The sequence below is a fragment of the Camelus bactrianus genome, chromosome 11 (genome assembly GCF_048773025.1).
Source record: "Camelus bactrianus isolate YW-2024 breed Bactrian camel chromosome 11, ASM4877302v1, whole genome shotgun sequence".
Taxonomy (NCBI): Eukaryota; Metazoa; Chordata; class Mammalia; order Artiodactyla; family Camelidae; genus Camelus; species Camelus bactrianus.
The window spans coordinates 6,547,863-6,573,518 of NC_133549.1; the positions used below are offsets into that span (position 1 = coordinate 6,547,863).

Here is a 25,656-nt window from a genome sequence, read left to right on the forward strand (position 1 = left end):
TTGGATGTGGAGAAGCAAAGGAGTCGATGATTTCCTCGGTTTCTGATTCACATGTCTGGGTGGATGGTGATATTCTAGTAAGCGTCAGAATACGGAAGTGAGAGCAGGTTTCACGCAAGATGATCACTTTCTTCTGGACTTCTGGAATTTGTGATCCTTTGGGACATCATGGTGGCAATTGATCGAGGGCAAAGGAACAGGGACTACCAGTATAGGCCATGGGTTATATGCTAAAAAGACAAGCATATAAATCTAGTAAATTAGGATAAAGTGGCGAGTAGTAAATTGGGATTAAAGTTCTTAAGGACAGTGAAGAGTGGGTGGAGTGAGCATGGAGAGAGAATGGATTCATGGGTGGCTGTGGCCAGAGGATATTGTGTTTAAGATCTGAGAGGTGGGGCTGGGCTCCTGATTCCAAAGTCCAGTCTACAGAGTGATTAGAACTGAGGAGCTCAGGGTGTTGGCTGAGATTTGTTGTCCCCCGGGATTGTGGGGGAGGTGCTGGGAAGCAGGCACTGGACCATGTGATAGAGCGAGAGGAAGGCTGTGCTGATGAGGCCTTCAGGGTCCGTGCTGGGGAGGGGAGATGATGGCACTGCTGGGGGAGATGGGCTTCAGAGGTAGAGAGGATTCTGCACAGGGTGGGCTTGGACTGTCCTCTAGATGATTCTCGGGGGTCAGATTGTGAGGCTATGTTATATGAGAGGAATCAGGAAAATCTCCTATCTGATCAGCCATCACTTGCTTGGCTTATCACATCAGCCTTTCCAGTTATCATCTTGGGTCTGTCGATTACCAGTCTCCAGTCCAGTCTCCTTACTCTAGCCCTGTGGTCCTCGTTTCAGGGCCGTGTTGCCCTCCAGGGTATATCTGGCAATGTCTGAAGACAATTTTGGTTGCCATAATGGGGGGAGGGTACAGCTGGCATCTAATGGGTGGAGGCCAGGGATGCTGCCAAGCATTTTACAGGACCTCTGCCCCAACAAAGAGTTAGCGAGTGCCAAGTGTCAGCAGTTGAGAAATCCTGCACATTCGATGTATCATTCTCCTACATAAAGCCTTTTAGTGGTTTTTTCTGTCCTACTGAAGTCCAAATTCCTTGGACTTCCATCATCTGCCTCCTGCCTTCAACACTTTCATTCTTTTTGAGCTCATGACCCACTTTTCTTTCTGTTCCTCCAAACCCCATCCTTCACCCCTGCTGAAGACCTCAGTTCCCCCAGCTGTCCGTGCTCTGTCTCACCCCAGAGCTCTGTGCGCACTGCTGATTCTGCTCCTGAACTGTGATTTCCCAGCTAAGCTCTACTCTCTCCTAGAATGCTGTTCAGAGTTAGATGACATTCCTCTCAGACACCTTCCTTCCTTGACCATCAGTTCTGCATTTTCTCCCTCAGAGGACCTAACACATGTATCATAATAGGCAGCATGCCCTGTATGTCCCCACGCAAATTAAATGTTATGTGGAGGTGTGCTGTGTCCCCGTGTTTACCATGGAAACACGGGTCTGTGATGAACACAGGCGTCCGAGTCTCCCCAGAGACTGGGTCTCCCCAGAGCGGTTTGGAGCACTCTCGTCCTAAACTGGATTCCAATCCCATCTCCTCCACTTATTTAGGAGATTAGGACATTTATTCAAGGTCACAGGTTAAAGTTTTTCATGTATAATAACAGTACCTACCTCTGGGGGTTATCTTGAAGATTAAATGGGATGAATTGATAAAGCATTTAGCACAACACCTGGCATGTAGTAAGTACCCAGTGAATACTAGTGATGACTGTTTAGATCTTTCCCGTTTCTATCACAGAACCCAGCACAGCCATTCAATAAATACGCCGTGGTTTCATGAGGAGGAGGGCTGGAAGGAAAGCCAGGGTGACTGAGGAAAGGAAGACCTGAAGAATCTACTAAGTGAATTGTTTTGAACGGTCAGGAGTTACCTGTATTTAATAATCTTATGAACACTTGGAGGGAAAGAAGGTGGAGGATGGGATGGAAAGTGGATTAGCTCGGGAATTACTTGGCTGGGGCACCGACTCTGTGGGATGTGTGCTTCCGGGCTTATTGCCATTCTTTCTTGATCTGTTTGCTACTCTTGGTTTTACTGGTGTAATTAGCACATTCTTTTCCCAGCCCTCCCTCCCCACATCTTTCTGGATGGAGTGGAATGGAAGTGGAGACAGTAGGAAAAGCTGTGGGTCAGAAAACTGACAATTCTTGGAGGTGACACCGTCGTGGCCACTTGGTGGTGTGTCCATGACCACGTCACGGCTCCGTGCTTTCCCTGGGAAAGGATTCCATGCAAATGTTGGCACATAACTTACTTATTTGTAGTGTCAACCTAAACAAAGGAGGTAAACTGAGGCAAGCTCAAATGACCAGAAATTGCATTTATTCAGGAATAGCAGAGGAATTGTAATTCAGGAAGTCCGTTGAGGGTTTGGGGTGGCCCTTTTTATGCTCAGGGAGTGAAAAGAGGAGGAGGTCCAGCCAGAGCCCAGGCAGTGAGTTCGTTGGCTCAAGTATGGGGAGGGATTCTTGACGGACGTTTGTTCATTGGTCAGGAGACAGGTTTCTATCTTCTGTAATTATGGCAAATCAGCCTCTCAGTTCTTAGTTCTGTTTTTCTAGGGGCGTGTGACTGAGATCCTCCCTTCCCTGTCCTCCAGTCCCATTTTAGACTGAAATCTTTCACGGTCCTTTTTGCTCTGTCGTGTATGAGTGTCTGGCGTACTTTGTAGATAATGTGGCATGAACGAGTGAAAGCACCACTTTCTATAAGGACCTCTGTTTTACACAGAATTCCAAAGGCAGAGGAGCCAAAATGGCTAGAGCTTGGTTTGCTGCACAGCATTGCTCTTCTCCCTCCAAGAATTCACCCCATGGAATATGTTTGATTTTCTTGGTTGGATAATTCCTGTAGGATAAAATTATTGAAGGGAACAGTCAGTAAATACAAACAGGAAGAAATCTGCTTACTGTTCTTAGTTTTCTCCAAGGGGCATCTTTTTCATCCAATTTTACTTTTAGTTAAAAAATAGATTACTTCCTAAAGAATATAATAAGTGGATGTGTATCAAGAAGTTCGAACTTGGTTTCTTTCTTTGCTGGCTGTGCACGTGCATGGTTTTTAAATGGTTGTGTTAGTAACCTTGCTTCACCACAGGGTTGATTGTACGGTGGGTCAGATTCCATCCCCCGTGTTTGTCGTCATACAGCTCAACGTGGAATAGAAGGATTTTAGTATACATTTTGAAAATTATTATTTCTCTGGGCTCCATCATTTTAAAGAGGACTCTGTCACATTCATTTCTAATCTTACAATTGAATGGTTTATGGCTGGATCCTGTGGTAATCGGTACCCAAGCTTTTATGGGTATGAATTGAAGCACATATATTTTGAGATTATTTTTTTCCACCTGATATGTCATTTAGTAAATTTCTAACATGTGCTGCTTTTTGTGTATTTTATTTTAGAAGGCAAAACAGGTGATCCCTGCCCCCACATTATGCACAATTCAAGTGTTTTGTTGCAAAAGTAGCAACAGTGCTGATTGTTATCCCCGCACCACACGGTGTGCTGAGCGGAGCGGGAATGCTGCCAGTACTTTTATAGATTTCAGGATAATCCCCGACCATAAAGTTCACTGAAGTTTAGAAAATAAATTTTTAAAAACTCATTTGTAGCAGTCACACTTTTTAAGTTAATGACATACTTCTTATTTGTGACTTGTCTTTTCCTCATTGAAGAAGAGCATGATATTTCAGACACCTGTTCTGGCTCTCACAGCTGGTGCTTTTTATCATCCATTTGGCTAACAGTGGGTCATACAGAATTCATTTTGAATTTCTATGATGGACTTTTATCAAAATGGGTGACCCAGCCCAACTTTTCCATCCTGATTTTCTTTTCTTCTCTTTCTCCTGGATATTGGCTGAATATTAATTAGCTCTACTGATGTGACTTGCATTTCTCAGGGCCTTCCTTCTCTCACGTCAAGAGCCAGGAGAAGTGTAGACCCATGGTGGTAACTTGGACTGAGAAGACACCACCCAGCCAGGAGCTTGGAGGGTTTCCCCCCCAGATTTTTACTAGAGTTTGGAAATCTGAAAGTAGATTCATTTCCTTTATATTATCTTTTTTGTTTAGATGAGGAGTTGGCAAAGTTTTTTAAAGTTGGCCAGATAGGAGATACTTTAGTCTTTAGTAAATGATTCACTGTCTCTGTCACAAGTACTCAGCTCTGTGGTTGTAGTGTGAAATCAGCCATGGATGGTGTGTCATGAACAAGCATGGCTGTTATTTCCTAACAAAAATTCATTTACAGAAACAGGCAGCTGCCCAGGTCTGGCCTGCAGGCTGCAGTTTGTTGGTCCCTGGTCTATACATAGGTAATATATGTGTTAAATTAATTAATTTTATTTAATTTTAAAATTTTATTTATTTATTATTGAATACAGTCAATTACAATGTGTCAATCTCTGGTATACAGCACAATGTCCCAGTCTTGCATATACGTATATATACATATATATTCATTTTCATATTTTTTCCATTAAAGGTCATTATAAGGTATTCAGCATAGTTCCCTGTGCTATACCAAAGAAATATTTTTTAAATCTATTTTAATATATAGTGGCTAACATTTGTAAATCTCAAACTCCCAAATTTATCCCCTCCCATCCCCTTTTCCTGGTAACCATAGAATTGTTTACTAAGTCTGAGAGTCTGTTTCTGTTTTGTAGATGAGTTCATAGTGTCCTTGTTTTAAAATTCCACACATGAGTGATATGTGGTATTTTTCTTTTTCTTTCTGGCTTACTTCACTTAGAATGATGATCTCTAGGTCCATGCGTATTGCTGCAAATGGCATTATTTTATTCTTTTTTATGGCAGAGTAGTATTCCATTGTATCAATATACCACAACTTCTTTATCTAGTCATCTGTTGATGGACATTTAGGTTGCTTCCTTGTCTTAGCTATTGTATACAGTGTTGCTATGAACATTGGGGGTGCATGTATCTTTTTGCATTAGAGTTCCCTCTGGATATATACCCAGAAGTGGGTTTGCTGGATCATATGGTAAGTCTACTTTTAGTTTTTTGAGGAATCTCCATACTGTTTTCCACAATGGTTGTGCCAGACTGTGCTCCCACCAGCAGTGTTGGAGCATGAGGTAACCTTATTGGGTCAGTTTATATGACTTTTCTTCCTGTCTCTACGCATGCCTGGTCACCAGCCAGTCACATAATACTTACTGAATTTTTCCATAAAAAATGCAGATGCCTCTCCCTGTGCTGTGTCACTTATTGTCAAAGGGGCTCCTTGATGAGCAGAGGCAGTGGCACAGTATTTCACGGGGGGACAGGAGCTGCATTTTGAGTGGTCAGTGTGGCAGGAGCAGAGTGTCACAGTGGGAGGGGCAGGGGCAGAGGAGGCATCTGAGGCAAAGATTCTGGATAGCACATAACCATTTATGGAGGCTTCTGGAACCTGGGTCTAGGAATCGGAACTCAATCCTGAGAGCAGCAGGGAACCGCTGGAGGGCTGTAGGCAGAGGAGTGTGATGTGATCAGATCTGTGTTTTAGAGGGAGCATTCTGGGTGTTTGTGGAGTGTGGGCTGAGGGGTGTTCTGTGGGTATGACTCGGAGGCTGGAAGATTCTGAGATGTTGCGGTAATCCAGGAGAAGGGGAGGAACTTCTCTTAAGCATGTAAGTGGTGGCGGGCCTGAATAAAGGGCAGTTCTGATGATATCGATAGATTAGTGGTTCTCCAACTCGAGCGGGCATTGCAATCACCTGGAGGGCCTGTTAACACACATTGCCGGGCCCCACCCCCAGAGTTTCTGAGTCAGGAGGTCTGAGGTGGGGCTGAAAAATTTGTGGTTCTAACAAGTTCCCAGGTGATGCCGATGCTGCTGGTCCGAGGACCACATTTTGAGAAACACTACCTTAGAAGGTTGAAATGACAAGCCCTGGGGATTTGATCGTGTAAAGGTGAGTGAGAGGGCAGAAACAAGGATATATGCCCAGATTTCTGGCTTGAACGATAAGGTAGAGGGGGATGCTGTTTACTGTGTAAAGCACAGAGGAGCAGGTTGGGAGAAGTGTTAGTTCACACTTTAGGTCTTACTGAAATTGAGGATAATCTACTGAAAGAGATGTAAAAGTAATTGGTTATTTGTGTCTAGGGGTCAGGAGACAGCCTCGGGGAGAGAGATTGAGGAATCTTCATCGTGTAGCTGATACCTGAAGCTGTTACACACTGAAAAGTGCCTGTGGTGAGAGTCAAGAAGGGCCTGACATAGAGATGAACATTTATGCAGTGGGCAGGGAGGAGGTCATGAGGAGACAGATAAAGAGCAGTCAGAGAGGTAGGTCAGAGACGGTGATTTTAAAAAAGTCAGGTGGAATATTAAGTGATGTAAAATGTTGCCAAGAGGTCAGGAAAGAGTAAGACTGCAAAGTAGTCATTGCATTTGCCAAAAATTATTGTCAATAACCTTGCAGATATAGAGAGGAGTTGGAGTGTGTTGCAGTGGGCACTGGCCGGGTATCCCAGGCCGAGGAGGTGGGAGGTGGGTCAGCGTGGGTGTGGGATGAGCTCCGGAGGTTTTGTGTCAGAGAGAAGAACTGAGTGGTTTATGAGTGGGGAAGGAGAACTATTTTTTTAAAAAAAGCTTGGGAGTGTTTCGAGCCTGTGTAGATGCTGATGGCAAGGCTCCAACAGAGCAGGAAATGTTGCAGATTTAGGGCAGAAAGGAGAATGGGTAGTGTATGGTCCTGAGAAAGCCAAAAGGGGCAGGATGCACAGCAACCCCTGCAGGTGGGGGTTGGCCAGGGACATGAATAGGAGCACCTGTGTTGAAAACAAACATGGAAAGGAGGATGCAGTGCTTTCTAGGTGGCTCGTGGGAAGTGAGGGTGTGCTGATGGATTCAGTGTTCTCTACAAACTGGGAGATGCTGACTTCTGCATTGGGTCAGTAGAGGTCTCTGAGGCCGGGTGGTGTGGAAAATGTTTCATTTGGATACCACAGAACCAGGACTGCAGGCTGACTAGAGGAATGAAGGGGTGCCTGTGGAGGCAGAGGTGGGAGGTGATGGGTTAATGCTGGCTTTGCCCCAGCATTAGATGTGGTAACGGCAAAACAGTGCGCTGATCTCAAGCTGATGTTTTACCCATGGGGATGGATACATCTGAAGGTTAGTGAGGGGGGAGTTGAGGATGTTGGCTTGGGAGCGGAGTTGATGCAAAAGTTAAATGACTTACCTGTACACTCATGTCAATTTGTTTTTCCCCAAGCCATACTGCCTCCGTTAGAGAAGGGAACACTTCTTCCACTTTCCCCATGTTCTTTTGGTTAATGGTCCAGAGCGTTCATTAAATGTAATTGGGTAATGAGTATTTCTTTAACAAATTAATCATATTAATTCCGGCTCAGGTTAATGTGCTGTAAAGAATCTTGGGCTGTTTTTAAAGATGTTTGAAAAGGATGTTGGGGATTCTTATCAGTAGATATTAGGGATTCAAAGATGGAAGACAGCCTAGGAAATGTGGAGCTCAGTATTAGCAGCCTGAGAAATCTGTATGAAAAATAAGGTCCTGAAGATGTACTTTAAATACTGATCTGAAATGAGAACTTTAAAAATGAGAATTTTTGCCACGATGCTCCAGGTGAAGGCCCTGGCATGACTAGTTCCCTCGGGAGCAGCTGCCTGGGAGGAGGGCAGTTTTGATTAGCGCTGAAGGGACGCACCTTGGGTGCAGATCAGAAATGCGTTGGAGCTTCCCACTGTCTGTGAGTCTGGAGAAAGCCCACATTTAAGCCTGCGGGTAGGAGTAAGGTGCCTGCTTGTCGTCACCATCATGTTCTAAGGCCAGGCTTCTCAAGGTAGTTAGGCTGTATTGAAGGCCCTAGTGACTCCTTCAGGGGCACAAAAATAGGATATCCTTGAAAAAGAAGCATCTGATGCAAAGCCAAAATATAACTGAGGTTGGGAATTGGCATTAGTGGAACTTTTTGGAGTCTGAAAATCACCCCATTTTGTAGTAAATATTGGTTGTATGTTGTCTATATATGTACTGAAGGTGGTTGGGGAAGAGGACTTCTGACAAGAGGAGATGGAGTTCCCAGATCATACGATGCAGAGGAGAAAGCCTTTATTTCTAGCATTCTACTGCAAATGCAAATACAACTGTAATAAGAGGTGATTTTCAGATTCAGAATAGATGGCAGTAGAAGCCAAGGCAAGGTTGAGGAGAAATCGGGTGTTATGTACCTTAGAATGCCGATCTTGGCATAATACTCTGCAAACAGGGTATTCAGGACACAGGTTCTGAGATCTGTGCACGATGTAGCAGAAGGTCTTTGCGGGGCCACCATTGGTCCATCAGTCCCTCCCCTTCCCAGCTGTAAGTTACAAAACTGAAAGAGAGTTGTCTGTGTAAGCTGACTTTCAAAGTATGTGGGAAAGCATATACTGAGAAGTATAACATCCGGTTTCCTGTCTAATAAAAAATTTACTCTCTCTATAGGATATATTGCCTTGGTATTTAAGAACCTGTCCCAGATTTATCGGGCACCAATCTGTGTCAGTATTGTGCCAGTGCCATTGAGAACTGCTATAGGCACACCCTTTAAAGTGGTATCTTGACAAAGCAGGAGCTTCAGACTCACTTTGGACATAGCAGTGAAGACCTGTGGGTGGGTGATGCTCTCCCCAGTGTAAGCAGGAGAATGGGAGAGGGAGTGACTAGTCCCGTGGCAAATGCAGATTATGTGAATCCACATGGGTCTAATTTGGTTCTGCCAGTCCAGTTGGTAGGCATGGAGGAGAGAGTCAGAAAACTGAAACTTATTTCTTGTTTCTTTATGCCAGGATATTCATACTGCAATGATCTGTGGCATTGAGGATCATGGTAATGTTACCGAGTCCAAACGCGTTCTGCTTGTCACATGACAGGCCAATAAATCAGGAGACGAGGTGTTGGGGCAAGGAATAGCGACTTAATTCAGAAACCTGGCAGGCCAAGAGGATGGCAGACTAAAGTCTTGGAGAACCATCCTAAAGTCAGAATTCAGGCTCCTTTTACTAAAAAGGGGAGAAGGTGTGGTTGGTTGTTACAAACTTCTTGATGTAGGAATTCTTTTTTTTTTGTAGCTGCCCACCTGGGTCAGGTCATGGTGCCCCTTTAAAACCTCTAACAAAACAAATGTTAGTTTCTATTCTGCAACTTGTCATCTTTATAGAAGTGCAAAAGTGTCAATATCCTTAAAGGTCAGAGCCTTGAGAATAGACTCTCCTGTATATTTCAGACTAAAGGCAACATATTTTACAAAATGTGCAGAGCTAGCAAAAGGAAGCCTAGAAAACAGGGCACAGGGTTAAAGCCAGATGAACAGATCTAATGTGGAGTCAGATCTGTTCTTTTCTGTTACAGCAACAAAACTAAATTGTTTCCACGCTTAAGCACTTCTCTCTTTTGCAAAAATAAGTAAGTAAATACCTCAGCAGCTGTCATGGGGGAACGGAAAGTGGTCTTGGATCTCCATACTTGTCATCAGGGGAGCTTGTTTTCCTCTTTCAAAAAAAAATTTTTTTTTTATTTGAGCAATGCCTTGCCCAGAGTAGGTCTCGGTGGTTATCTGTTTACAACAACATCGTTAACAACAAAACCCATGAACAGCAGCCAACGTCTTGTCAGTGCTTACTAAGGGCCAAGCACTGTGCTGAGTGTTTCACATGGATCACTTAAATTGATTCATTTTAATTTAAACAATTTATTTAATCCTACTTCCATTTTCTGATGTGAAAACTGAGACTTGGTGTAACTTGCTAAGTCATAAGTGGCAGAGATAGAATTCAAACCCAAGAAAGCTGACTCCACATCTCGTGCCTTTTCTTCACCTTTCATAGCCCGTCTGCTGCCGAAGCCTGTTGATTCAAAGATGCTGTTGACTCTTGAACAACGCAGGGGTGTGCAGTGGAGAATCCGCCTATAGGTTATAGGCGGCCATCCACCTGCACCCACGGTTCTATCTGCAGATCGCGTACTACTATTTATTATTGAAAAAAATTGTGCATAAGTGGACCTGTGCAGTTCAAACCTGCGTTGTTCAATGGTCAAGGGTCTAGAAACTCTGGCCTTGTTTCTTTTCCATTGTCATCACTCTGCTGCAAGTAACCTTTGTGCCGCTGGACAAATGTAATGTCTCCTAATTAGGCTCCATGGTTTCACTCTGGTCCCCCGACCCCAGCTTCTCCCAAGCAAAGGAGTGATCACATCACACTTGCTGGAGATGCTTCACCCTCACCTGAGGGCAACCCCAAAGCTCCTGTTCATGGTTCCCAAGGCCCTTCCTTAGCCACCTCCTGGCTAGGTCTGCACCTTCAGCCACTGCTCCTCTCTGCCACGGTGCTGTGCTGTCCAGAGAGCTTCTACAATTCTCCTTTTGGGGCTCTGCTTTTGGAAAGTGTGGTGGGCTGGGTCTGAGGCAGGACTCTGGATTATAGGAGTTTTTGATCAGTTAGGTTTGGGAAAGCCTCGCTCTAGAAAATCTGTTCTGTGAATATTAGTTGCTGCCTAGATGTGCAAACTGCATTTTGCCTTTCTTCCTTTGACTCCAAGGGGGTCCTACCTTTGAATTCTCAAAGAGTTTTAGCTCAGCTAATGAAAGCTGCTGTGCTAGAACTCAGCTTAATGACAGAACACTTTCCCCAGACTGCTCATTAAGGCTTTGGTCCACTGTTTGTGTATGATTGAGAAACTGCTCAGCTGACAGAGAGAAAGAGAGAGAGGCAATTGGTCTCCAGGCAGTTGACAGAATCTTCAATAGAGCTAAGGCCATCTGTAATTTCTTATGGGGACTTTCTCTGTTTAATACTTTCATTATTCTTATTTGAAAAAAGTTGAGGTGTAAAATGCAGATATTCAAACCTAGAAATGTACTGAATAAATCCCTATCTTTAACAAAAAGTATATCAAATATAATCTTACTCAGTATTCACTGTGGCCCCAGGCCTAATCCCTGGGATATTTTTTCCTTTTGCTGCTTTCTTTATATATTTATAAGCGTGTTCTTCTGAATTTTACTTTTGAAGCTAAGGGGTTATGGAATATTGAAGTTACAGAATATTTAAGACTGAGAATAAAATAATTATGAGTTTATCAAACTTTCAAACAATCAGAGAGAAAAAATTTTCAACCTCTTTAATAATCTTGTCTACAGGGTATGTATTCTAGATTAAGAAGTTGTTATGGAATGCATATACAGATAGAGATAAAGTTATTTTTATAGGTTTATTTTTACACATTTTTTATCTTTACCCTTATCACACATACCAAGTATTTCTGATTTGATTTGTAAGCGATTTAGTTGTACCACATAATTGTTGGTACACACATTTTCTGTGTATGCATAAAATGAGCAAGGTACTATTAATGTCAGATTATTCCATTTCTTTTTCTGCTAATGCCAAGCATTTCTACTACATTTATTCTACAGCATTTATTCTATTGCATTGTTAATTTTTATTCCCCTATTTGTGCAGAAAAGAAATTAGGTTGCCATTTCTTCTTGGCATGTCTCTATGCTCAGCAAATATGGCCATTGAGGTGCTAAATTTCAGTCAAAAATAGAACTCAGCTTCATTTTGAAAGTTTCTTTTTATTCATGCACAGGGATCCAAGTATCAGATGTGTAGCTCTGCCCTTTTCTGGTCATTTCAAATTATGGAAAGAGAATTCCCAGAATGGGATCGCAGTGATCCTTTAACAATGTGGGGGTGAGGGTCTACCCTCCGATAGTCTAAAAGCTGCATATAATTTATAGTGAGCTCTTCATATCTGCAGTTCAACCAACTGGTAGTACTGCAGTATTTACTGTTGAGAAAATTTGCATGTAAGTGGACCCATGCAGTTCAAACCCATGTAGTTTAAGGGTCAGGTATAATTTCCAAGTTTACAGAGTGACTGCAAGACATTTTAAAATTCAGCACCACAAGATATACTCACTGGAAAATTAATTGTAATAGTTTTGATTTTTAAAATTAAAAAATTTTGTTCATTTAGCAATTTTTTTTTAAAATTGGAGAGAAATGGAAGCTGCTTTCTACATTGCCAGGAAAATAGTAACTGTAGTTTTCTTTCTCCAAGTACAGATGAAAACAAATATGGATACAGTTAAGGATATAATCATATTGGAGAAAATAATCCAATATTTTGAATGGTGATGTTGATGAAATTAAAGGTTTCTTGTACTCTTATGACCCAGTGCTTTCTCAGTTAAAGCTCTGGATAACTCCCTTCAGCTGAGTTTTAGGTTAAACAAACACACCTTCCTATTTAGATAAAACAATTTTCACTAAGTTGAATTTACTAAACGACTATGTCCTTTAGCTAAAGGATTAACTTTTATTGAAATATTATTTCACTTTTAAGGAGTTTATGTCAAGATATAAAGATCATGGACTCTTACAGATGTGATGGGCTACAAACGCAGATTAAGGTCAGCCATCCATCAGACATGGTCCATGCGGTACTGACGGAAACTGGTTAATCTCTTCTGCACCCAGCATAATATGACCACTGATTAAACAAGACATCAGTTCATCCCATGTTCCCCTTAGTTACACACAAGAAGCAGTGTCTTTAAGCGTGAGGAAAGTTTTCACAAGTTAAGACCAAGCAAAACACAATTAAGGCACATCCTTCTCAGAACCTTGTTGGAGTATGACTTTAATTAATATTATTGTGATGTTTAATCATAATTTGATATTAAAGTCCATCTAAAGAGTACTGCCCTAGGTGATGAAAATTGATTTTGTTTCTAAACTCTTACTGTGTTACCTCACTGGTAAATGATGTCCAACTCCATGACCTCTAATGATCTTAAATAACAATAACATTTTCTGAAGTCCTTACTTTGCTAAGGATTTTACATATGTCATTTGATCATTATAACACCTTATAACACCCCTGGGAGGTATTAATTATTAATATCTATTTTAGAGAGAGGGAGACTGGATATTGTAATTAGTAGGAAATGGTTCCCATCTCAGTGTGTTGAACTCTGAAATGTCTGCTCTTAACCACCGTCACTGTTATGCAGAGGTCTTTGAATGTGTTTTAGAATCGTTAGTCTATGAATACAAACATAACAGCGCTTCACAAGTATGGTCAAAGGCAAATGCACAAGTTCTAACAGGAACCTTCCTTTGTTAATAACTTCAGAAAATAAGTAATATGTTGTAGAAACAAGACTGAGCTAATAAACTGTCTTCCCAGGGGACTGTACATGGATCATATGGATAAACTGGTACATTAGTATGAGTGCGTGGTCTTTAGAAGTGGCTTGTCGAAGCCTCTGTGTTGTGTAGTGATGTTTGAGCTCTGGAGAGTGACGTGTGAGCACAGGCCTTGTCTTTGAACGATGGTGATAACAGCTGTGGCCGTGATGGCGGTACAGTCTGCTCGCTGTCCCTTCAGTTTCCCTGGAAGCACCATCCACACCCTCGTGTGTAAGTTGCAGAGCTCATTATGGATTTTTACCTTACTTCCAGGCTGCTACTCATGGTCAATGATAAATTTTAAGTCTGACCCTTTATTTAAACTTCTTTTTCTGAGAAAGAGACTCAGCAGGCAGCTTTAACATATGTGCTGCTTCTGCTTGGTCTCTGTTTTCCTGAAGCAAATTGTCAAACTTCACCTTCAGCTAAAACCTTTGAGAAAATCTAGGCTGTGGTGTGTGAAGCCTGGATTCCGAGGAAGGGGAGTTCTGCCTTGAAAAACCACAAATGCAGTTTCCTGCAATACTTCCTTCTAGTGAAGCAAGTGCCATTACAGGCATTTGGATATTCTCCCCCTCAGCTTGAGGTTTGTGAGTATCTGATTATGAGACTGAATGCTAATGAGCAGAGATCTGTCTCTCACCACACAGGGGTGTGCGGTACCCTCAGAGGGACCAGCGGACTTTTGAATAAATGGCACTGGTCCAAGTTAGCCCTTGCTCTCAGCACTCTTTTCTTATTTCTTCTCAAGGGTGGTTACCACCGTGAGCCTTGACATTTACTCACACATCACACTCCCCTCCATCTAATTCAGTCCTGATCTGTCTCCTCCAGGCCCCGTCTGAACCTACGTGCCCTTTTGATAAACTGAGCTACTTTTTTCCTTCAAAAAATTCCTTTTACTTCTTCCCTTAACTTACAGTTGGTTTCTTTTTAATCAGATCACATGTTTTTGCAATCCATACCTTTGTTGGATCACTTTGGATCTCCTAATCTCACAGTGCCAGGAATTAGGGGTGTGTGTTTGTGTGTGTGTGTGTGTGTGTGTGTGTTCATCAGTCATGTCATACGGTGCCTTCCTACCAGGATCGCCTCTTCCTGGGCCTGCTCCCATATCTCGGGAACCTCAACACAACAGCCCTGTTGCCTGTCCCTGCTTCCAGTGTGAGCTGGACTGTTAGGCACAAAACAAAAGTCATGCTAAATTTCCGATTTAGGAAATTCTGTTTCTGGAACCGTTGCTGCTGTACTAAGCAGATCTGTGCGGAGATAAGCTTCCTACTATCTTAGCATTTCTCAGGCTTTTCCTGGAGTGTCTCCCTCACTGCCATCACCTTCTGCTCTCCTACCCAGAGCTGTGGGCAGTTACTGGAGAAAGTCCACAAACGTCCGAGAGGCCTGCTTTGAGCTGCCTGCGTACCCTTCACTGCGCAGCACATGTTTTATTTCCCACTGCCTCTTGCTGGCCCTTCCCTGTTTCAAATGCCTCTCCTTGTCCTTAGCAACCGTCCAGCCTATTCATTCTGAGCTGGGACTCTCTTTTTATTGGGAGTTTGGAGTTTTATGTGATCTTACTCAGTTTCCTCTTACATGGACTAACTCTTCTTGCAAAAGTTCTGGAAAATATGCTTCTATTTTTCTACCACTATTTTGTCCTCTATTATTCAATTTCTAGTCACATCACCATTTAAGATCTTTCTGAAAAGATGTCTGTTTCCTTAGTTTTTTAAAATAATTTTTAAAGATTTATCTTTTATTTCCTTATTTTATTTATTTATTGGGGGGAGTTAATTAAGTTTATTTATTTTTAGTGGAGGTGCTGGGGGTTGAACCAAAGACCTCATGCATGCTAAGCACACACTCTAGCACTGAGCTCTACCCTCCTGCCTATTCTCTTAGTTTTTTGAGAATTCACTTTACTTCTGGTAGGATTTGAGGTAGTTTTAAGCAATGCTTCCTAAAAATGCCTATTCACTTGGCTTGCTGCAAAACACTATTTTTTCTCCTTTTTCCTTCTTGCTGCTAAAATATAGATGTTCCTTAATGTAAAGTCCTTACATTTGTCTTCCCTCCCCTCTCCCCTCCTCTTTGTCTTTACACATACATCCTGACTTGCATTCAGATCCCAACTCTAGTCACATATGCATCTGTCTGCCTGCTGAGAGCCTTGACCTCAGGTTTCCACTGGCATCTTAGAGTCAGCATTTTTGAAATCAGACTCCTTTGCCAAATGCCACCAATTGGTCCTCCTTCCTTGAAGTGAAACAGCCACCACCATCACTCTGCTTTAGGCCTCTTGTCTGGATTAGTCCCTTCACTTCCCCTTCCCTGCTCATTGTGACTCACTTTTACGAGGACCAGGTGTGATTTATCTCACAGAGGGCTCCGTGTCCTGTGAAGTTAGTGCACAGCATGACTGTATCCAGGATCTCCACTCTCCCCCTTCCCCCGCCCTCCCCCTCTTCCCCACCTTTACTCTCCCTGGTCCCCACACTACCCCACCTCCCACATACCCCATAATTGTGACCCCTGCAGCCAACCAAGGGGGCTTGACTCCCCCACATAGCCTCCCAGGACTGGGGCCACCAATCTGTGGTTTCTACTGCTCACTCTGCATGGAGGCGCTCCACCCATATGATCTCCCTTGCACTCAGTTCCCTCCCAGGAACACAGGTCCCAACCACATCACTTCTCTTCCCTTCCTACACGATTACTTGTGTATCTTTCTGACAGCCTTGGTTGTACGCCAGTCCTTCTGCCATTTTCCAGTTAGCTTTTCAGTGAGATTTGTTCCACATGTAGACGTATGTTTGATGTGTTCACCAGGAGAGGTGAGCTCCACATCTTCTTATTCCACCACCTTGACTGAGCCCATTTCAGCATTTCAGTAAGACCATTCCAGTATCTTATAGATTCCGATGACACTGACTCCTTAAGAAAAATAGCCTATTTACTGCTTTCTGTTGTTAATCTATTTTTTGTGGCTGCTTTTAAAATTTTATTTTTACCTTTTTTCCCTAAAAGTTTTACCAAGTGTACCTAAGTGTGGTTGTCTCTATATTTATTCTTCTAGTTTTCATAGGGCTTCATAAATCAGTGACTCGAATGTATTCTGTCATTTTATAATGGCATCAGCCATGGCCTCTTTTCAGATGATGCTTCAGTGTTATTCTGTCTGTTTTCCTTTCCTTCTGTCAGGCCAGTTGCACATGGGTTATAGTTTCTCACTGTTTCCTGTATGTCTCTTACTCTCTCTGTGGTCAGCGATCCTTTTGACTCTGTTTCATCCTAAATGGTTTCTGTTGATCTCTCTTCAAATGCACTAACTCTGTAGTCAACTGCTTCTCATCTACCCTTAAACACATCTGTTGCCTAGTTTAATTTTGGTTATTTTATCAATTCTAGAATTTCTCAGTTCTTTAATTGTTTACAGTTTTGTATTGGAATTCTACATTTTGTCTTTTATTTTCTTGAAACAATTCAATATAATTATTTAAAAATATGTGTCTGATAATATCTGATGCACTTGTGTGTCTTCTGTTATTTTTCTATTGATTTTTAGAAATTTTTTATTTGTGTCAGCATGCTTCCAGTTATTTTTTATTTTATGCTGTGTAGATACCTGAAGTGATATAACCTTTTTACAGATAGGATTTGTATTTGGTTTTGTGAGGGATCTGGGACACTAACATTCCAGGATCAGCTTGAATTATATTCAGGGATTTAGATGATTTGAAGTTGAATTTTGGTCTACTTCTAGTTTGCCTTTATTCCTAGTATGATGGCCTCTTGAATTCTAACATACAGTGAAGGTGTCAGAATCACCACCCTCTGATCCTTTCCCTCATAACTTGCAGTCAGATTCTCACAGAAACCCTCAGGGAAAAAAAGTGAACATGAGTGTCCACTTCCTAGGTGTGTGTTCTCCCCTGGATTCTTGCTTTTCAGTTTCTCAATTTAATACTCCCTTCTGCTTTGCCTTTCAGCAGAATAAATACACATGTAAATGTATATATTCATATATATACACACATACCACACACATATATACACATATATGTCATTTTTTCTAGTCTCCAGCAAGAGTGGTTCTAATGGCCTCTTCTGTCATTACCTCAGGTTATTAATTTTACAATGCACATGCAGTTTGTATCCTGTTATTTTCACCGATGAACATATATCATGAAGAAAATGTTACAGGGCATTTGATGTGATGTGATTTTAATGACTTGCTTACTTGTACCTACCATAATTGTTTATTCGTATTGCTGTTGTTGGAAATTTTGCTTTTTTCTCTTTTTAAAACATAAATAACTGATATAAATATATTCTAATATATGAATATTTTTACATATCATTAATTTACTTTTTCCTCGGAGAAAACTCTGTAAGTAGAATTGCTGGTTCCAAAGGGATCAGTATTTAAATTCGTTGGATACTCAATTCCCTTCCACAAAATTGGCATGAATTTGCAGTCTCAGTAGTGGTAATGTCAGTGCTTGTTTTGAACACATATTTAGGAAAACACCCCTTTATATTATCCTGAAACAATTTCAAAGACCTCAGCTCAACTTTAGATTTAGTTTTCTTGATATTACTCTTAGTATTCATTTGCATTTCTCATTTTTATATACTCAGTTGCCCCTTGAACAGTGTGGGGGTCAATGCACCTGTATGGTATAGTTGGGCCCCATAGCTGTTGTTCCTCCGCACCTGCAGATTCAATCATGCACAGACTGAGCAGTACTGTAGTATTTACTGCTGAAAAAATCTAAGTGGACCCTCACAGTTCAAACCTGCATCATTCAAAGGTCCTGTGTACCCTTCCAGGTTTATAACTTATTTAAATATGAACCAGGGGTGCTTTGGTCACTTTTTCGTGTTCTGTCTAGAGCTGATTAAATGGCTACAGTGTAATGTTAATTGTGTCAAGATTGTGGGAGCGATATAAATTATCAGTGTGAAAATGATCAAATAATTAAACAAATGTACATACTATGTTATTATAAAAGCTCGTGCAGTATGATTACACCCACATAAAATAGTCAGAGAAAGAAGAACAGACCCAGTGGGTGCTGCTGTGTGTGGTACTGATTACTTATTTTTATCTCCCCTGTTTCAGAGCAGTTCTGTACAGTTGTGCTGTGGTTTTTTAATAATTAAAAGGTCAGTGCAAACCAAAATGTTGTGAGTACAATTTAGTCTGTTATCCAGTGAAGCTACCTTTTATTCAGCCAGTCGTCCTAGAAAAAGTTCAAATGAGTTTAAGTAGAAATGGATCTTCCATCATTTCCCTAATACTAGTGTATTTGTCACCTTATTCCAAAAAGAATTTACAGTAATTAGCAAGAAAGTAAGACAGCATAACATAAGATAATAAAAATCAGCTATGAGTGAAAATGGAAAAAAAGGCAACACTGTGGGAGGAACATGAGCTGGAGCTGGGATCACGGCTAACCAGAAACACGCTTTCGGGACCCCAGGCCTGAGGCGGGCGGGCCGTGTACTTACTTCAAATATTCTAATGGCCAGAACGGAAAGCACATCTCATCTGTAAGATGAAAACAGCACAAATAAACTCAAAATGCCATCCAAGTATTTAGTTCCTCAAATGTAGCTGTGAAGTTCTAAGACAAGAACTTTCACCTGCAGACCCTCCTGCAGACAGTGCTGTGTGAGGGGATGGGCGTGCCCTGCAGGCTACTCCCGGGGGACCTCGACTCCTTCCTCAGGGCTCACACCCAAGCCAGGTCTTGAGGCCAGCTGAGCAGGTGCAGGCAAAGAGCCCTCTGCTGGCCTGAGACGCAGTCCTCTGTGCCCTCCAGGGTAGATGGAGTACATGGAAAGAAACGGGTGTGCAGCACACTGTGGGGCAATGTTTTACATTTTTTCCCTCAGTCACACTTTGGATATCTGGTGGGAGACTGTACTTCCTGGACTGTCTAGGATGCACTGACTGTATTTTAGCACTCAAATATAGATCCTTGGGCCTTGATGGACACTTGAGCTGGGGTGGTGCTGAGGGCATCTTAGGAAGTGAGGAACCCAGACTGATTGTTCCCACATGTGTGGACCGCCCATCTCCACCTACTGATGAGTCATAGGAGTGTCAGTGGGAAGATGGGAAGGGCACCATGCCTCTCAGAGAGTCATTAGGATTCTGCTTTAATAAACAGACTGAGGACAATGAAATTTTCTTGTATGTAGATAGCACCATCAAAAAAGTGTTAACCTGAAATATTTTAAGGTGACAACCAAACCCTCATCTTCACTAGAAGGATCTCAGTGCAGCACTCTTAGAGTCCCTGACTTTGATCATCATGATTTTCTTGTGGGCCCTCTCAAATAGAGTATTTGTGGATTATAGCTGAGTTATTTGGGGGGCTATTGTTTATAGGCCAGTTAAAAGATGGGGAAATATCTGCTAAAAGAAACCATTTTTTCTTTTTTGAAATAGCAGGCTTGTGAACTATTTATGCCACTTTTAGATTGTGATTTTCAATCTTCTAATCTGCCTATGGTAGAAAGCTTGTATCTGTTTTCTTTACAGTAAGAAATGATCCAGTTCAACAAAAGTCAAACATTTAAGAGTTTAAGAAAGTGCAGTAGTGCCAGGGAAAAATTTCCCTGCTTTAACTCAGATGTAAAACTGTGGTTTAATTTGTTAAAAGACAATGTTTATTGATCTTGACCCGTGTAGTTCCTTAATACTCATTGTGTATCTGTTATGTATACAGAATAACATCCAGGGGAGAATAAGGGGACATAGGATATGGTTGGTAACTGGTGGCAAGGAGCTTATATACCGTACTTGGGAAAATAGCAAATACATTTCCAAAATGTTAGGAAAACAACAGAGAAAAAGACAAACATGGATGATTGAGGAAATACCACAGGGAGTTACTCACTGAATTCAAAACTTAGTGACAGTCAGCACAAATGCCAAGGAGACTTTGCAGACTAAAGTTTGATCAACTAGCTTCTCATCATAAAGCAGAGATTTGGTGCTGGTTCTGTGAAGGTGTTTTATATGTATGATGACAATTTTGAATTCCTCTAAAAAGGAGTTTTTAAAGTATAAGAAATATGTGACTATTCTAATCAAACAGAGATGAAAGAAAATCAAAACAAGTGGTAATCACGGCGGTTACACGTGCATAAGACCGTGTGGTTTTCCTGGCTCTTTCCACGTGGCATTTTCTCCCACCTCACACCAATCTTGTAAAAACGACCAGAGCAGGCATTTTTCCTGAATTACTGGTGAGAACACTGAGGCCTCATAAAGTTATGAGACTTGTCTAGTGTGCAGCACTGATTATATACCAGGAGTTTTGTCTACTCCGTATTTCTCTTTGTATTGTAAAATCGACAGTAGGTTTAGAGATAATGGATTGCTTGATAACGCTGCTTTCCATTTGATACACAAAGTACCCCTTGGTAGTTTGTTAAGTAAATGAGGAAAATGAGATTACCAGCTACAGCCACTGCTCAGATTGACAAGCCATCTCTTTTGTCAAAAAACAAAACAAAACAAAGCAATTATCTGACAATTGTGTTAATTCAATGAACATGAGGTGGCTTTTATGAAGTCGTGTTAACATTGCCAAATACTAGACCTGTGTACATTCCTCATGTGATGAAGGAGTTTTCAGTCAATTGGAGGGAAGCTGAGATGCATTCAGGAAAGTGTTAAGCCACCGTTCTGGACAGCACGCTGTGAACTGTCAGAATGAGGGGAGGCAGGCATGCTGGGTCAGCCTTGTGATTCAGGAGCGGTGAGGTGAGGCATCAGCTCAACTTCATAACTGACTGGTTTCCGTGAGTGGGGAGGACTAGGGAGGGCGTGCTGGTGGAGTGGGGCTTCACTTAGGAAACACGGACGGATGAATTTGGGAGGATGATTGGAAGGAACACAGAAACATTTAAAGGACAAGTTGAAGAGTGGACATTGGATTCTGTAGAGGTTAGAGAGACATGCAAGAAGTTTGTGTTTTGCTTATTTTCTGCTAGTGGAGCCGTAGAGTGAGGGAGAGGATTTGAGGTTTCCATCACAGCACTGAAATGTACCCCAGTCCTGGGCTGTGACTGCAGGCCTGGAGCGCTGGCCGGCGTTGCTTTTGGTTTCCGTCAGGTTGTAGAGAGTGCTTTGAGCAAACCTTGTATTTGGTGAATGATGAAATCCTGAGTCAAACCATTTATCCCCTTGGCTGCTGAAGCTGCCTCTTTTATGTGGAGCAAATGAAGTCAGAGGCTGAGTGGCTTTATTATGGGGGTGCTGAAGCTTTCTCAGTGAGAGTCCCCGTTTCAGGGAAGGTACAGCTTGCTACCCTGGCACTTGCTTGACGACTCCTTCCATGAAAGGTTCACGTGGTGCAGACATGCAGAAGGGGGGATTCTGTGCCTAATGGTTACCAGCAGCCTAAGAGACAGCTCCTAAACCAGTGGCTCAGTGCAGCACCATCCAGGCATCAAGCCTGGACATCGCCCCTCGCCCAAGTCTTACCTTGTTCTTGTAAGAATGAGGATATTCTCTGATTTATTTTTGCTGGTCCACTTCATTAAATTCCTTTAGTTTTACCAATGAGAGCTCATTTCTAATATCATGTTAATTAAACCACCTATTTTGACAATGAAAAGCTATTCCTGATACTTAGTATGCCAAATAGCAAACCTTCTGGTGTCAATCAAGATATGAATTCTTGAAAGAGATTCTGAAATGCTTGTCGAGGTTTCAACTGCAACCTTTCTGGCTCAATACTAGCTGACTGGGGAATCTGGGTTCTCAGTTTGGGCCTAAACTGCCCCAAAGGTAAAGCTTCAATTACCTGACCTATACATTGTATTTTACTGTGGAGGCTGAAGAATATTTTTTGAATTTCTTAAATCAATTTGTTAAACAAACTACAGAGATAGCAATGCCTGTCCATTGGTTAACTCAGTTTATTTTACAGCCTCAGTGTGGTGGTTACAGTAAACTTTTTTGTTTTTGTTTCTACCACTCTGTTATTCTATCTGCTCTACTTTATGTTGATCAAATGGTTTAAGGAGGTGGATCTGTAAGTAAGGAAAATGTCGTGAAGAGAACCGAGGGCGTGTATAACTGGGTGCGTGGATCCTGAAGCAGTGAAATCCTAATGAGCACTTTCCCGAGGTGTTTATAGGCCTTGGAGTGGCCTCCTCTGTGAGATTTCCACTTTGCTTCCTGGCACGAGGTGTAGTTATGAGCCTGCTTCTCATTCTGTCCAGATTCTGCTGGTCTGCAGCCGGGAAGAGCTTTCTTTGCCAGATTCCTGCCCGGTTCTTTTCTTCTTGGCAGGCTCATTTACTTTTTCATAGTTTCTCTCCCTCACAGTTCCCAACCTGGACTCAGGATGAATCAGTTTCCCGGGCTTTTTGTTGTTGAAGGCAAGGAAGCCATTATTGTCCTGTGATGCCCAGCACAGCCTGTCCTCTTAATTTGCCTCAAATTTTTAACAGATTTCAAAGGGACATCAAAGTCCAGGGTATTGAAGATGCCTGGTCAGGGACCTCTGAGATTGAGTGGATTTTCTGACCTTGTAATTCCTTACAGGCCTACATGGCCTCTTACACTCAAAGAAAGAGACCTAAATTTTACCATAAAAAAGAAGTCGAGACACATGGTTATGAAAATGAAATGACTGTGTGAAAGAATGTTTATGTTATGAATCTACATTGAATAGTATAAAATGCTGTTTAATGTTGTATGTATGTAGATGCCCACCACACATGTATGTTTATGATAGAAATAATGTTGCAATATATCAGTCAGGAAGATTCCGCTTTCATGATTGAATTAAAATAGCTTAAACTTTTTGTTTTGAAATATAGCAAGATCAACTTCACACCTGGGCTGCAGTTAGTCAACCCACACGCTCACTGGATTATATAGACGGGGAGTTTCCCAGGTGAGTCCCGTCTGCTTGGCTTGGCCACCATCTAAACTTCCTGATGAAGAACACAGGCCCAGGGATGCTGACACAGGTAGGTCCCCAGGAAGAGTGAATGTTCTGAAGGTCACAGCAAGTATCTGTGTGGTGCTCACTGGGTAGTGAGTCTGGGTTTCTCTTCTAAGCATTTCTTAGATTAACTCAAGCAAAGTCACTGGGAAGCTTGTTAAATTGAGAATCCTTATGCTGCATCTTCAAGGATGCTGAGTTAGACTTTTGGGGAATGGGGCACTGGAATTGTCCAGTTACTACCTTGTGTACTTAGTTTGAGAACCACCACTTCAGGGTCCAGCTGTGGCCACCCCCCAGGGAGAAGCTGTACATCCTGTGTGGGCTGAGAGAGCTTGGAAGGGAAATTCTGGTCTATTGGCTTCAAAGGTGGTGGCCACCTCTTCCCAATGTCTCTTCCCTTACTGCTTTCTTCGTGCTTTTCTTCATTTTTCCTTTGCCTTCAGGGATAACTGGGAGAGGCAAGATAGAGATACACATTTTATTAAATCTAAATTTTAAGGAATCTTAAAAATTATACATTCAGATGTAATATTTATTTTTCTAAAAAAATTTTGGTTTTTTTTCTCTTTGTACCTTGTGTTGTCCTAAAGTATTTTGTGTAATTTTTTAAAGTATTTTGAAGATTGCATGAGGTTAACATCAGCTACATATGGAGCTCAAAACTAGGAAAGCACTTGATTGTATTAAATAGAATCACATTTTTGTAATGATGTTTTTATGGAGTTTGGATGTTTTATTATTTCTTTCTTTTTTCATTTTGGCATAATGAATTCCCAGCTGCTTTTTGGTGGACTGATCAGGAATATTGACATCTGACCCATTAAGTGATGAGTAAATAGCAGAGCATTGTCACTATTCAGAAATCTCTCCCTCGCCAAGTTTTCCTAAATGGTAGCATTGGTGCTGGAATTAAGAATTTTGATTCCTCCACCCCATTGGCTTACTGAGAGAAAGACGGTGGGCAGAAGCTTGATCTGGACTTGTAAAAAAGGGTGCAGCATAAGAGTATGGAGCTGGGCTCTGCCGCTTATCAGCTCTGAAACCTTGAGCAAGTTTCCAAACCACTGTACTCAGTTTCTCCACCTATAAAATGGTGATAAGAATAACATCTCCTGCACTGGGATATTGTGAGAATTATATGTTAAAGCATAGAATTAGCATTTAGAACGGAGTCATTATCTTCCTCATGAGTTTCCTTTAAAACCAACAATGACCCACATCATCAATGACTTTATTCTAGGCTCCTGCCTAAAGGTCTGCAGAGGGAGCCTGGTGCTCATAACCTCCTGTTTTTATCCCAGTCCTGGAGTGATGTGTTTGCCTGTTTTTCCTTTGCACTGAGACACTAAAAGGGGGCCCACACCCAACCCTGCACGTCCCTCTTTTAACATTTAGTGCTCTTGAAACATGGCTTCGTGTTTTCTTGGTGGACTTTACCCCCTGAAATGAACAAAAAATGAGAGATGCCATGTAGGGAACATTGTTCCATGTAGAGCTCTGAGTCTCTTGTGGTACAGAGTACAGTTGATCAAAGGCCAAGGTAGGGTTCCTTAATGCAGAGGTCTTCAAGGCTGAGGGAGTTCTGACCATAATGACACCTGAAAAAACATTAAGGACATAAAACCATATTTAGCTTTAAAAGGAAAAGCGTGTAACTAAAAGTCTTGATCACATTAAATACACTATTTTATTTGTTTATGTTAAAAATTACTTCCTGGTTTGGAAATAGCCAGGTGCAGATATTGTAAGACTGATCAATTTCACCGAGTTCTTTTAACAGTCGTTTATATCTTATGTTTTACATCATTGATTAGGGAGGTGTTTCCATTTTTTTCTTCCCTAGTGTGTCTACCCTTTCTTAACTTTTCTAATCAAAACATTTATAATAACCTTTAAAATTTTAGGGCAGTTTTAACATTATGAAACATTTTATGTTATTGATTTTGTTGTATACTAGAGGAACACTATATGGAAAGTTAATTAGTGATAATCTGGATTTCAGTTTGGTAAAAGACAATAGTTGAAATTGATGCCAGAAAGTTTGTAACCTAATTTTTCCTTTTATTTGACATAGCTTGCAAAATGCCAGAGCAGCAATTTTTAATATAATAACTTGTCTCCTTTTAAAATATGCATTCTTGAAGAGGATGATGGAGGTAAGTAGAAAATAGTTTAGTATAGTGACTTGTTTTTCTCCAGTTGATCTTGTATAAACCCAACAGCCCAACAGCTATTTTGTCCAAATTGTCCAGTGTCCCTTTCTAAATTTTTCCTGCTGTGATTCTGTGGGGCATTCTCATGTGGGGGCCACAATACCTACCCTCCCTGTCCTAGGCAAGCAGTCAGTGGTAAGAGTGAGAATGTTAATAACATAGTGAAAACC

General features: G+C 41.6%; 1 pseudogene; it reads left to right on the plus strand.

Annotated features, from left to right (window-relative positions):
* The window catches only part of LOC105076666 (formin-2-like), a 79,047-nt pseudogene that overhangs the window by 24,548 nt on the left and 28,843 nt on the right, over positions 1 to 25,656 (plus strand).